The sequence below is a fragment of the Carcharodon carcharias genome, chromosome 6 (assembly GCF_017639515.1).
Source record: "Carcharodon carcharias isolate sCarCar2 chromosome 6, sCarCar2.pri, whole genome shotgun sequence".
In the NCBI taxonomy this organism is placed as follows: domain Eukaryota; kingdom Metazoa; phylum Chordata; class Chondrichthyes; order Lamniformes; family Lamnidae; genus Carcharodon; species Carcharodon carcharias.
This window is the reverse complement of record NC_054472.1, coordinates 181,920,019-181,934,111: the sequence shown is the minus strand read 5'-3', so window position 1 is coordinate 181,934,111 and position 14,093 is coordinate 181,920,019. Positions and strand designations below refer to the sequence as shown.

The 14,093-nt window shown below is 42.6% G+C and overlaps 1 protein-coding gene across 8 annotated transcripts in view; it reads left to right on the top strand.

Moving 5' to 3' along the window:
* Positions 1 to 14,093, top strand: part of LOC121278899 (vacuolar protein sorting-associated protein 13B-like) — a 1,102,197-nt gene that overhangs the window by 564,758 nt on the left and 523,346 nt on the right. The gene's annotated exons all lie outside the window — the stretch shown is intronic.

The following is a 14,093-nucleotide window of genomic DNA, read 5'->3' as shown; positions in this document are numbered from 1 at the left end:
TGAATTTTAACAATCATCAGTGCTATGGCTGTTGGGAGGACAATGTTGACCTCACTGTTGGGCATAAATACCTGGCCGTGGCACCCCAGCCTCACCGACCCCCATAGATCTGGGTGCATGGCGCCTCTCCAGTTCAAGGGCCTCATACTTGAAGCGGTTTAGTATGAAGAGCTGTGCCTGGTCACCTCCAGTCCTACACGCTTGGCCGCGTTCTGCGCATTCCTCACCTGAAAAAGAGAGAAGAGCATTGATTAGGGGAAATTGCACATGGACTCTGTTCGCGCATGGCACACCCCAACCAGAGTGGGACATATCAGGCCTCCAGTGCCTCCTCACCCCGCTGCAGCCAATCACTCAGACAAAGATGCTAGGCCTGCTCCCCACCCTCCACTGCCCCCTTGGACACATGCTGTGTACATCACATTAGAAACCACATGGTATTTCCTCCCATAGCAAGGAGGTACCAGCACGTGCAGCATAGAGGGCAGCAGACTGGTCGTTGTCACGCCAGTTTAAAGCTCCCTTTCCACCATCTCATCACCCTGACTAGGGCATGTCCTGGAGTTCTGAGTCTGCGCCTAGGTGCAGCTCCTCCAGGTTGCTCCCAAACCAGTCATGTGGGACTCAGATCAATACATGCTGTGGGGGAAATCTCATCTCCTCATGACCCACTCAGGCTGACCTCAGCATAGGCACTATCTGCTTTCCCACCCAGCAAAGGAAAAATGCTGTCAATGATTCATTGCAGTGACGACACAGAGACTAGGGGGGGTTCCGCAGAGGGTAAGGCTACTTGCTTGGTTAAATGCCCAATGCCAACATGTGACTCACCCTGCCAGAGCACAACAAATCATTGAAGTGCTTGCAGCACTGGATCCAGGTATGCCGCACCACGTTGCGGGAGCTCACCACCTCCTCCCAGGCACGTTTTGTCATGTGGGAGGGCCTCTTCCTTCCATCCTAGGGGACCAACACCTCCTGCTGTGCTCCCGCCTCCTTGGGAAGGGCAGCAAGGCAGTCATCACTGAAACGAGGGGTGCACTGGCCCCCCGCTGGCTTACCCTCCAGCCTGGCCTGCTCACCCGAACCCCTCTGCTGCGGCCTAGTACTGGCCATTGTGAGCAGCCTACAAAAGACTGCCAGGCCTTCTTTTAAACAGACTGCCAGGTCGCCATTGGTCCTGGTGGTCTGTGTACGCCCGCTGCCTGCACACTCCCGCTATCAGGAGTCGGGAAATACACGGGGTGGGCCTTAATTGGCCTGCCCGCGTAAAATGATGGCACGAACCCAATTGCGGGCAGCAATCAGGTCTGCGCCTGGCCCCCCACCCCCCCGCCACCAAACAGAAAATTCTGCCCGATGTTGTTAAACCCTTATTATCCCATCTGCTAAGAGGCTCAAACCCACCCTCTTTTGCTACCAAAACAAGGGACTGCATCCCAGTTCAAGATTCTCCTGTCTCCCTCCCAATACTACTACATTGTCTGATATCTGTCTCCAATTGCATGTTCTCAGCTTTAAAAAAAGTAAGAGTTTTTTTTATTCATTCATAGGATGTGGGCTTCGCTGGCTGGGCCAGCATTTATTGCCCATCCCTAGTTGCCCTTGAGATGGTGGTGGTGAGCTGCTTTCTTGAACCACTGCAGTCTATGTGGTGTGAATACACCCACAGTGCTGTTAGGGAAGGAGTTCCAGGATTTTGATCCAGAGACAGTGAAGGAACGGTGATGTATTTCCAAGTCAGGATAGTGAGTGACTTGGAGGGGAATTTCTAGGTGGTGGTGTACCACTAGATGGTAGTGGTCGTGGGTTTGGAAGGTGCTGTCAAAGGAGCCTTGGTGAATTCCTGCAGTGTATCTTGTAGATGATACATACTGCTGCTGTGCGTTGGTGGTGGAGGAAGTGAATGTTTGTGGAAGTGGTGCCAATCAAGCAGGCTGTTTTGTCCTAGATGGTATCAAGCTTCTTCAGCGTTGTGGGAGCTGCACTCATCCAGGCAAATGGGGAGTATTCCATCACACCCCTGACTTGTGTCTTGTAGATGGTGGACAGGCTTTGGTGAGTCAGGAGGTGAGTTACTCGTCACACAATTCCTAGCCTCTGACCTGCTCTTGTATTTATATGGCTAGTCCAGTTCAACTTCTGGTCAATGGTAACCCCAGGATGTTGATAATGGGGGTTTCAGTGATGGTAATGCCATTGAACATCAAGCGGCGATGGTTGGATTCTTTTTTGTTGGAGATGGTCATTGCCTGACACTTGTGTGGCGTGAATGTTACTTGCCACTTGTCAGCCCAAGTCTGGATATTGTCCAGGTCTTGCTGCATTTGGACACAGACTACTTCAGTATCTGAGGAGTCATATATGGTGCTGAACATTGTGCAATCATCAGCGAACACCCCCAACTTCTGACCTTATGCTGGAAGGAAGGTCATTGATGTAGCAGCTGAAGATGGTTGGGCTGAGGACACTACCCTGAAGAACTCCTGCAGTAATACCCTGGAGCTGAGATGACTGATCTCCAACAACCACAATATTGCCCATTCCAAAAATTGAACCTGCTGTCTGATGCCTAGGTCTTCCAACCTGTTTAACTCAGCATCCACTTTTTCTCTTAATGCATATGATACTGGTCATGCCTTAAAAAATCGGGGAGTTGCCTCTGGATCAACTGGATAAATCTTGGTTTGCAAGCCTTTGATTTTTCCTAATTCATTGCGATAGGCGCTATTGTATTTTTTCAGCGAATCTATCAGTCCTCCTGCCCAGACTTGAAGAATCTCAGACCAATTTATTTGATTTCCTTTAACCAATCATGGCCCATTAGGCTTGGTCCTTCCCCAGTCACTGTTATTACTGGGAACAGGGCTGACTTCGGCTCATAGCTCTCAGGTACCATGGTGGTGCCTTTTACTTTTATGGCTTCTCCAGTATAAGTCTTTAAATGTGCAGAAGTTCTCTCCAGACCCAAGGGTTGAGTACCTTCTCTCAGGTACTGAAATGTGCGCTCGCCCATCACTGTGGCTGATGCCTCTGTATCCACTTCCAGAACTAGAGGTTTCACGTTTACGTGGAGTGTGACACTAATAGGGCCTGCCTTGACTACTTTAAGATTAAAAAGAGAGTGAATGTCAGATTCAGGTACTTCAGGCTTTTTCACATTATGTACTTCTAATATCTTTGCTGGCTGGTTACTTGGCAATTTGGACTTAGCTCTGCACTGCTTTATCAAATGTCCTCTTTTGCGACAGTAAAAGCACTCGGCCTCCTTAAATCTACATGTTTCAGGAGTGTGGTTACCCCCATACTGGTAACATTTCAACTTCAGGATCGTTGCCTGATTGCCTCCGGTATAGTTTTTTGATTTCTGGGTGAATGGGAATGATTCCCGCTTCGTGGCTACTTCAGCGGTTTTGACGCCATGTCTGGCTGTAGGTTTCTGCCCTAACTGGTAAATGGCGCTATTTTGCAAGCCCTGTAGTTCATGCGAATCTGTCTCAGCGCCTTCCACGGCCTGCGCTGTCTCCATTGCTCGTTTAAGAGTTGCAAGCAATCGACACTGAATGGCATCGTTGCAAACATCGCAAACTAATCGATCCCGTAGCATGTCGTTCAAGGTCGCTCCAAATCACCATGCTCTAACAATTGCTTCAACTTAGCAATATAAGTTGCGATCGATTCGTCTGGGGCCCTTATCCTCGTATTAAATTTGAATCTTTGCATAATGACCAATGGTTTGGGCTGAAAATGGCCCTTCACTAAATCTACGAACTCACTGAACCATTTGGAGCTGGGCAGGCATGGGGCTATGGGATTGCAAATAAGGTTGTAGGTTTGACTCTCAATGATGCTGAAGAGAATTGATTTGCACTTTGCCTCCTCTCCTATTTCTTTGGCCTGGAAATTAAACCCAAGGCGCTTGATGTATTAACTCCAGTACTCTGTGGAGGAGTCAAATGTGTTGATCCTCCTGAAGAGAGGCATCCTGGTGAGTTTTTTTCTTTCTTTTCCTTCTTTAAAACAAGATACTCTCAGTTGTTGGGTGAGAGTTGGCGCCAGGATCATTTATCCACATTGCCAGAGATGTACTACTGAGAGGCTTCTTTAGCTGAACAGTGAATTTTATTTACAGAGCTGCTGGATTAGCTGCCTGCTTCTGGCAAGGCTACAATATACTCCCCAGGCTAGGAAAACTCCACCACCTTATGAGATTCCCTGTGCTGGGTGTTGATTGGCTGTTCTGACCACATGATCCTTACTCTGTGAGGCTGGCCTTAAAGTAATAATTACAATACTCGACACCATCCAGAACAAAGCAGTCCGCTTGGTTGGCACCCCATTCACTATCTTCACCATCCACTCCCTCCACTACTGACGCACAGTGTTAGCAGTGTGTACCCTCTACAAGATATGCTGTAACAACTCACCAAGGTTCCTTCCAAACTCACGATCTTTACCACCTAGAAATACAATGGCAGTTGATGGATGGGAATGCCACCTGATCGTTTTTCTCCAAGCCACGCACTATCCTAATTTAGAACTATATCGCCATTCCTTCACTGTCACTGGGTCAAAATCTTGGAACTCCCTTGCTAATAGCACTGCGGTGTACCTACACCACATGGACACCACATGCAGTGGTTCAAGAAGGAAGCTTACCATGACTTTCTGAAGGGCATTAGGGATGGGCAATAAATGATGTCCTTGCCAGTGATGGCCACATACCATAAAAGATGTGGCAAATCCTTAAAAAAAACTTTGAGCTATCGTGTAGGGTATTTTTGTAAATGTATACATATGTACATATGTATGTGGATAAATTGAAATTATGTTTTGAATGCAATAGCCATGAGCATGTTGAAAAACGTATTCTACTCAAGCACTTTTATCTATTAAATGCACAAAGCACTGCTATGCTCCATATCCCTACATTCTTTGTCAAAATCAATATGACCGGTTGAAATAAGTAACAAGCATTATTTTCCTTATAGAGGTTTTAATATTGAATTTAATTCATTGTTTACTTTCAGTCGGTCTGCCATGCTATGTGATTGCATTTCAAGAAAGATTGAAACCAGCAGCAATTTTATTAAAGAAAAAGCCCACACAACCTAGAAAACTAACCCCATTAATGAGTTGTTTTTAAGATAAGCAGATATAAAATGACTGGTTTTCCTAAACTGTTTCTTTAATGCTCTATCCTTTACGTTTAGTTTATTCCTAATGTATTTATTGCAGCTGAAATAGCAGAGTCAGTTTCCTTTAGTTCATGTTTAATTACACATCATACTAAAGGGCAGGCTTTTTTTTTTGCCAATATTCCACTCCACTCTTCTGAATACATTGACTCTTTGAGATACATTCGCCAGGATACTAGCCATCCACAATACCTTATTGAAGTGCCCATTGTTTATTTGTGAATGTTGCAGTCTGCTTGACTGTGCGGTATTGCAGCTGTGCTTTGTTCTTGTGACATACAAACAAATGCATTCATACTTAGAACAATAATTACTGGACCATGACTATGAGTGGGGATGTTGCCCAACTTCACCTCTACTGCTGCCTCACTAAGGTCAGTCTGCAGTTTAATGCTGGGTCATCTTGATATCTGGGGCTCAGCTACTGAATAAACTTGAGCTGCTGAAAAGCCCGCCTAAAACCAAGTTGAGGCACATGTCTCACATACCTAAGGAATGCAGTTACCTGAGAATAACCCACTTTATATTCTGTTCCTGACACGAGGGCAAGGTGAATTTAATTATTACTACTGTTCCCGTCTTCTGCCCGTGACAGTGGTGGTTTTAATTTCTAATTTATTTTGTTTCCCTTAGTATCCTTTCCATTGTTGAAATGGGCCGCGTTGTGTTTCCCAAACCCCGGTTTATGAGGTCCAATGTTAAAAATAACCCCACAGATTCTTTTAGGGTGAAACAAAACTAGGATATATTAACACATTCAAAACCGAAGGGATGGATCATGACCCACATTCACATGCACGAGCATACAAGGTAGAAAGGCAGAGAAAGAAAGGGAAAGAAGTTACAAATTGTGAGTTACTTAAAAAAAAACTCAAAGAGGTATTGGCATTAGTTCACATGAGTACAGTAAGTCAATATCCAATGAAGGTTTCTTCAGGTGGTTTTGTCTGGCAGAATTCCTGGTCTTTGTCCTAGGAATTCAGTTGAGGTAGTTGAAGATACAGCAAAGTATTCTTGTATTCTGGAAATTAGTTCACTCTCTAGGCAAAATACGGATTCTTTCTGGAGATCTGACTTTGAGAGAGATGGAGGCCAGAGGCAGGCTGCAAGCTTGGAGTCTGGTTTTCTCTTCTGAAGTTAAACCGCAGCTGAAGACAGAATCCAAAAGCTGTATAGTTAAAGCAAGTCAAACAGCTCAAATATCGATCATGTGATAGGATGGTTTTGGGTTGAGCCATTCAGTTACCGATGTGCTTTCAGGACCCTCGTTAAAACCCATTGTATTTTGAGCGTATAATTGTGGAACCATTAGCACAACGTTGGAGATGAGGAGTTACAATAGCTCTGCCTTTGTCCATAGCTGGCCTGCACAGACCTCTTGTCTACTAGTCCTCTGTGTTGGCTTGGCTGGAATTTTCATACAATGCAAGGAGTGTCACATTCCAGGAGGCTGATGAGTTAGCCTTTGTCTATTTTTAAAAACAGAATTTAAACAATAGAATATGGAAGAAAAACAATTTTTTTAGATTTTATTCCTTCACACCTTCTCGGCATGAAAATATTTTTGAAATCTGATTTTTATGCTGGTAATTGGATACAGATAAAAGATTTGCACCTGGAATTTCTGGATAGGGGGAGAGAGCTTCTCCCATTTCCTGGTTTTACTATCGAAATGGCTGTTGTTGCTGTTTTTTGCAGGGTTTCTGTAAGAGATCAGGAGAATGTGTGCATAATACATGAAAGGCCTTTTCAGCAATCAGAAAATTACATTTGTGGATCTTTCTAATTTTTTTTGTTACTCGGGTTGAAGACTGAGTATATTTTCTGACACTTCTTTCATGAACTGCTTCCAGTTGTCCTCCCATGCTTGGGGCAATCAATTCTCCAATAATTAGCATCCAATTTCTGCTCTTCATTTTTGTTTGTCTGAATAATTTTCAATAGATTATCTGCCATAGAATATTTATTACTAATAGTGCTCAATTCCATAATTCTGTCTTTGCCCTGCAAACACAAAGTGAACACATCCTTTTTAGGGGAGCTTTTGCACCTTGCAGGCTTTTGCTTATTACTCCAACCCTTAAATCTGCCTTTAGTTATAGCATCAACACAATAGGATGATCAGACAAACTCTCAATGTGGTTGAGTACCTCTTTTATTTCGGATTTCCAGCATCCACAGTATTTTGCTTTTATCTTAGTGGTTGAGTACCTGCTGCCTATCACATGAAGAGAAGTAGTATGTTACAAGTAGATCATAGCAAAAACCTGAGTTGACTTACCTCTGATTATCGTACTGTACGTAATAAAAGATTTTTTCCTTTGCTTCTTCCTGACTCAGGTGTTTGTTGACCCACCTGAACCACACTTTTTAAGTCTTGCTTTCTTTTCTCACTTCTGTCAGCATCCACTTTCCAAGTTCATTCTCTGCAAACCAGTGTCTTCTCTGCAGTGTCAGCATCATTGTACCTCTGTCCCCCATTTTCACAGCCTCCTCCTGCATTTCCCTTGACTGCCCTTTATTTAGCTTCCCACTTGCTACATTTTTTTGCTTGGCAGTACAGAACTTGAGTATTGCTGAAAAAAAGAGATATCCTGTGGAAGCTTTTTGTCTTGCACTCATCAGGACAGATGCAAGAATGCCAAATTTCGAAGAGAGTAATAATTTATACTACATGAGAAAAGGGTGCTGATTGATTTACAAGTCGAGTGTGATTGGCTGAGGCATTGCCATGGCGAATACACCCAGGGAGGTCTTGTCCCAAATGCTTTTGTATAATTCCAAAAAGGTGCAACAGTTGGACATATTTCTTTTGCCTGCAGAGGACAGGTTGCTACATATAAATATATATATATATATATATATATATATAGTGTCTAGCAAGCATAAGTGAGCTAAATTGTAAGTCCAACTGATAATCTTCATTCGGTTGTTTATCTACATGTTAATTTTTCATTTTGCATCAACGGGTGTTTAGATTTAGAAACATAAGAACAGGAATAAGTCATTTAGTTCTTTGAACCTGTTTCACCATTCAGTTAGATCACAGCCAATCTGTATCTCAACATCAATCTGCTTACCATGGTTCTGTACTCTTAATACCCTTCCCCAATAATCGACCATACATTGTACCTTAACAACTTTAAAGTCTGCAATAAAAACAATGTTTAATGTGTGCTCCATGTTTTGAAGAAGGATTAAATGCAGCAGGCATAAATACTCACTCAAATGGGATTCTTTCTGTGAAGCATACTTGGCCTGTGCTGCACAAATCTTTGGATTCACATGCAAGTTAAGTGGGAATGCATATATTTACAGAATTCTAGATGAATTCTTCAGTCTTTCATCAGCAGTAACCACAAATTCAGCTTAAAGTGAGATACAGTTCCCATTCCTATTAGCTAGTGTACCGATATTTTTCTGCTTCTAGTGCTTCTCTTTTCATTTACTATAAATGTGAAATAAACCCATCCTTTTAGAGGATATAGTTACAATTGTGGGCACTCAGAGGAAATGTAGAAAGCCTAGAGATTAGTATAGAAAAGATAGAATAAATGATTGCTGTGGAGGAGACGTGTTAAAACGCAAGCACGCTTATTGTTGCACCAGACGGTATCTACACCACATGGACTGTGCAGCTCACCACCCCCTTCTCGAGGGCAGTTCAGCAATGCCACATCCCATGCATGAATTAAATTAAAATCAAGCAAAATGTTAAGGATTTGCCACTACCATGAATACTCAGTCTTTGTAAAAGTTGGTCTCATTTGACAGAAGATTCTAAGCCTTTAGATCTGTAGAGTTTGAGAGTTCTGCTGAGATAGCTTGACTGCTGTTGCCATTAAAAGCCAAAATTACAAATATCCAGCTACTTGGCTTGCAAATCACCTTCCTACAGATTGGAGGCTAGTTAATGTAACCCTACGATTTAAAAAGGGGGGTAGAGAGGAAACAGGAAATCATAGACCAGTCAGCCTGATGTCAGTAGTGGGGAAAATTCTAGAGTCCATTATAAAAGATTTAATAGCTAAGCACCTGGAAAACAGAGGCAGAATTGGACAGAGACAGCAAGGATATATGAAAGGGAAATCATGCTTGACAAATCTACTGGAATTTTTTGAGAACGTAGCTAGTGGAGTTGATGAGGGGGAGCCAGTGGATGTGGTTTATTTGGACTTTCAGAAGGCTTTCGACAAAGTCCCATGTAAGAGATTAGCGTGTAAAATGAAAGCGCATGGGATTGGGGGCAGTGTATCAAGATGGATAGAAAACTGGTTGGCAGACAAGAAACAAAGAGTAGGAATAAATGGGTCTTTTTCCGAATGGCAGGCAGTGACTGGTGGGGCACTGCTAGGATTGGTGCTGGAACCTCAGCTATTCACAGTATATATTAATGATTTAGATGAGGGAACTGAATGTAATATCTCCAGATTTGCAGATGACACAAAGCTGGATGTGAGGGTGAGCTGTGAGGAGGATGCAGAGATGCTTCAGTGTGATTTGGACAAGCTGAGTGAGTGGGCAAATGCATGGCAGATGCCGTATAATGTGGATAAATGTGAGGTTATCCACTTTGGTAGCAAAATCAGGAAGACAGATTATTATCTGAATGGCTATAAATTGAGAGGGGAGAATGTGCAACGAGACCTGGGTGTCCTCGTACTGAAGGTAAGCAGGCAAGTGCAGCAAGCGGTAAAGAAGGCAAATGGTATGTTGGCCTTCATAGCAAGAGGTTTCGAATACAGGAGCAGGGATGTCTTGCTGCAATTATATAGGGCCATGGTGAGACCACACCTGGAATATTGTGTGCAGTTTTGGTCTCCTTATCTGAGGAAGGATGTTCTTGCTTTAGAGGGAGTGCAGCGAAGGTTTACCAGACTGATTCCTGGGATGGCAGGACTGACATATGAGGAGAGTTTGAGTCGATTAGGGTTATATTTGCTGGAGTTCAGGGAGGAATCTCATAGAAACCTATAAAATTCTAACAGGACTAGACAGGGTAGATGCAGGAAGGATGTTCCTGATGGTGGGGGAGTCTAGAACCAGGGTTCACAGTCTGAGGATACGGGGTAGACCATTTAGGACTGAGATGAGGAGAAGTTTCTTCACCCAGAGAGTGGTGAGCCTGTGGAATTCACTACCACAGAAAGTAGTTGAGGCCAAAACATTGTATGTTTTCAAGAAGGAGTTAGATATAGCTCTTGGGGCGAAAGGGATCAAAGAATATGGGGAGAAAGCGGGAGCCGGCAATTGAGTTGGATGATCAGCCATGATCATAATGAATGGCGGAGCAGGTTGGAAGAGCCAAATGGCCTACTCCTCCTATTTTCTATGTTTCTATGTTATGCTAGGGTTTATAGACAGTGATGATGTTTGTGAAGAAAAACTTAGAAAAGGTGCACATTACCAAGCAGTTTGATATTACCTATTTCCAGGGCATTACAGTTCTGCCTGTGTTTTCTTTCAATGAAACCAATTAAATTAAATTAGGAAAACAAGGGACAAAACAATCATTCTTTTCCTTCTGCTGAACTTTCAAGGGTTCCCTTGATTAGCAGCTGTATAATAATGGAAGTTAAAGTGTATGATTTACTATTGCAAAAACAGACAACCTGTGTTTTTTTTTCTGACTCTTCCTGATATACAATCAACACCCAGCACCTGTTCACCTTTATTACCATAAAGTACTGCGTACTTAACATTTATTAAATTAGATGCTAACAGACTTCCTTGGTTTTTTTAAATTCAATTGATGTGCATAAAAATAATTCGTACACAATGAAAGTATCACGTTATCTTATTATACCATCGCTCTTGACATAATCCAAATTCCCCTTTTCCTTTAACAAAATTAATAAGACTTGAAAATGTCTTTGTTACAATCCATTATAATTCAAGGTGCCCCTCTTTGAGGATATTCAACAATTTCTTTGAGCAAGCAATTCTTTTTCTGAAACATTCAGATAACTGGTAACTTGCGTCAACTCATTTAAGTTTGGAAATTTCCTTCTTTTCTAACATCTCTTTTATACTTGCGAGATTAATCCTCAACCTCTTTTCTACGAAACTCTTTGTTGAATGGACATTGTCCCAGAGCGAATGATTATCTATGTAGCATTCTATGGGCGCATTTTTCCCCAGCTGCCCCTTATATAGGAGTTCCTTTGAAATATTCGATAAATGCATTGCCATATCTGTTGCCTCTACTAGTGCAAGCATCTCCGCAGCTAAGGTGCTTTTAACTACCCTCTTTATCATCTTTGATTCCCGAGCTAATGGGCAGCATTTATCGTTTCTTCCCACTAAAAATATAATGAATCCTGCTGTACTTGAATAACCATCAGGAAGATTAGCATGTGAGGTGTCACTAAAAATAACTAATTTTATCCCTTCTGGGTCACCCAGGTTTAAAAATTTGATCGCCCATTCCTCTGAACTTAATTTCTTCAACGTCGTTTTTTCTTTTAGCACTTACCCAACAGTAGCATATTTCAGCACGGTGTTAAATTCTAATACATCATAGCACTCGTGGGGTCTAGTTTGCGTGCATAGCCAGTTTAGTTCTCCAATTAAGTTTCTTAACTGATCTGCTTCTTCCTTAGTTGCAGAGTCCTCCTTTTGCGAGGACCTAGCCCGATTTATAGGGGTCCTATTGCCATTCTCTAGGTAAGACTGTTGAGTCGAAGTTATTCCCCGACTTATGATAAAGGCAAAATACTGCAGATGCTGGAATTCTGAAACAAAAACAAAAAGTGCTGGAAAAACTCAGCAGGTCTGACAGCATCTGTGGAGAAAAAGACAGAGTTAATGTTTCGAGTCTGTCGAGTCATACGGACTTGAAATGTTAACTCTGTCTTTCTGTCCACAGATGCTGTCAGACCTGCTGAGTCTTTCCAGTATTTTTTGTTTTTATTCCCAACTTAGTCTGACTAATATCCAACCCTATGTATTTAAAAGCACCGGAAGCCCGATTTCCGATTTTGAATTCCTTCATAATTTTATCCATTGCAAATTTCTCAAATGCGACAAATCCCCCCCATAGGAAATTGTCTCAATGCAATAAGAAGAGCCCTGCTAGTTTTCTTTCATAATATGCATAAAGCATTGCTGGATCTACTTTTAGCTGAACACAACAAGCTTTCAATAGGCCAGACCTAACTGAAAAATACCACACCTTGGATGCACCATTTAGCCTGTCAATCTCGATAATTTCCCCTCTATATTTCCAGCTTCTTGTGGAGGCTTTAAAAATACTTCCCTTTGAAATTGCTCCCCTTGCAAAAATTCTGCTTTGACATCAATGGATTTACATTCCTACATGTATGTCGCCAGGAGTGCTAGGAAAATCTTCAAACTTGCTTTCCCTGCTGTTGGGGAATCTGCTCTAACCTCCTGGTTGCCCAGTTATTCTTCCAATCCCCAAGTCACCGGCCTAGCCTTAGCTTTGTATGTCCTTTCGGGAAGTACTTTCTTTGTACGTATCCATCTATGGGACAATGCTGGTTGTCCTTTGTCTGGCACCTCCGTGTAGACGCCAAATTGTCCAATTGCCAATTTATTTTTGTTTTGCTTCCTTTACCAATTTACCATTTAACTTGTTAGTAGCCATTAGAGTTTTTCTGTCATAAGTATTTACTCAGGAAACTAGCATCGTGTATAAGGAAGGAAGGGAAACAAGCAGTAGTGTCATGGAACATATAGAGATTAAAGAGGAGGAGGTGCTTGCTGCCTTACAGCGAATAAAGGTAGATAAATCCCCTGGGCCTGACATGATATTCCTTCGGACCTTGAGGGAGACTAGTGTAGAAATTGCAGGGGCCCTGGCAGAAATATTTAAATTGTCCTTAGCCACGGATGAGGTGCCGGAGGATTGGAGGGTAGCTCATGTTGTTCCGTTGTTTAAAAAAGGCTCCAAAAGTAAACCAGGTAATTACAGGCCAGTGAGCCTGATGTCAGTAGTAGGTAAATTATTGGAAGGTGTTCTGAGAGATCAGATATACAATTATTTGGACAGCCAAGGGCTGATTAAGGATAGTCAGCATGGCTTTGTGCATGGTAGGTCGTGTTTAACGAACTTTTTAGAGTTTTTCGAGGAGGTTACCAAGAAAGTAGATGAAGGAAAGGCTGTGGATGTTGTCTACATGGACTTTAGTAAGGCCTTTGACAAGGTCCCACATGGGAGGTTAGTTTAGAAGGTTCAGACACTTGGTATCCATGGAGAGGTTGTAAATTGGATTTGAAATTGGTTGTGTGGGAGAAGACAGAGAGTGGTAGTGGATGATTGCTTCTCAGACTGGTGGCCTGTGACTAGTGGTGTGCCTCAGGGATCTGTGCTGGGACCATTGTTGTTTGTTGTCTATATCAATGATTTAGATGATAATGTGGTAAATTGGATCAGCAAGTTTGCTGATGATACTAAGATTGGAGGCATTGTGGACAGCGAGGAACGCTTTCAAAGCTTGCAGAGAGATCTGGACCAACTGGAAAAATGAGCCAGAAAATGGCAGATGGAGTTTAATGCAGAAAAGTGTGAGGTGTTGCATTTTGGAAGGACAAACCAAGGTAGGGCATACACAGTAAATGGTAGAGCACTGAGGAGTGCGGAGGAACAAAGAGATCTGGGAGTTCAGATACATAATTCCCTGAAAGTGGCATCACAGGTAGACAGGGTTGTAAAGAAAGCTTTTGGCATACTGGCCTTCATAAATCAAAGTATTGAGTATAGGAGTTGGGATGTTATGGTGAGGTTGTATAAGACATTGGTGAGGCCAACTTTGGAGTATTGTGTGCAGTTCTGGTCGCCTAACTACAGGAAGGATATCAGTAAGATTGAGAGAGTGCAGAAAAGATTTACTAGGATGTTGCCGGGTCTTAAGGAGTTGAGTTATAGGGAAA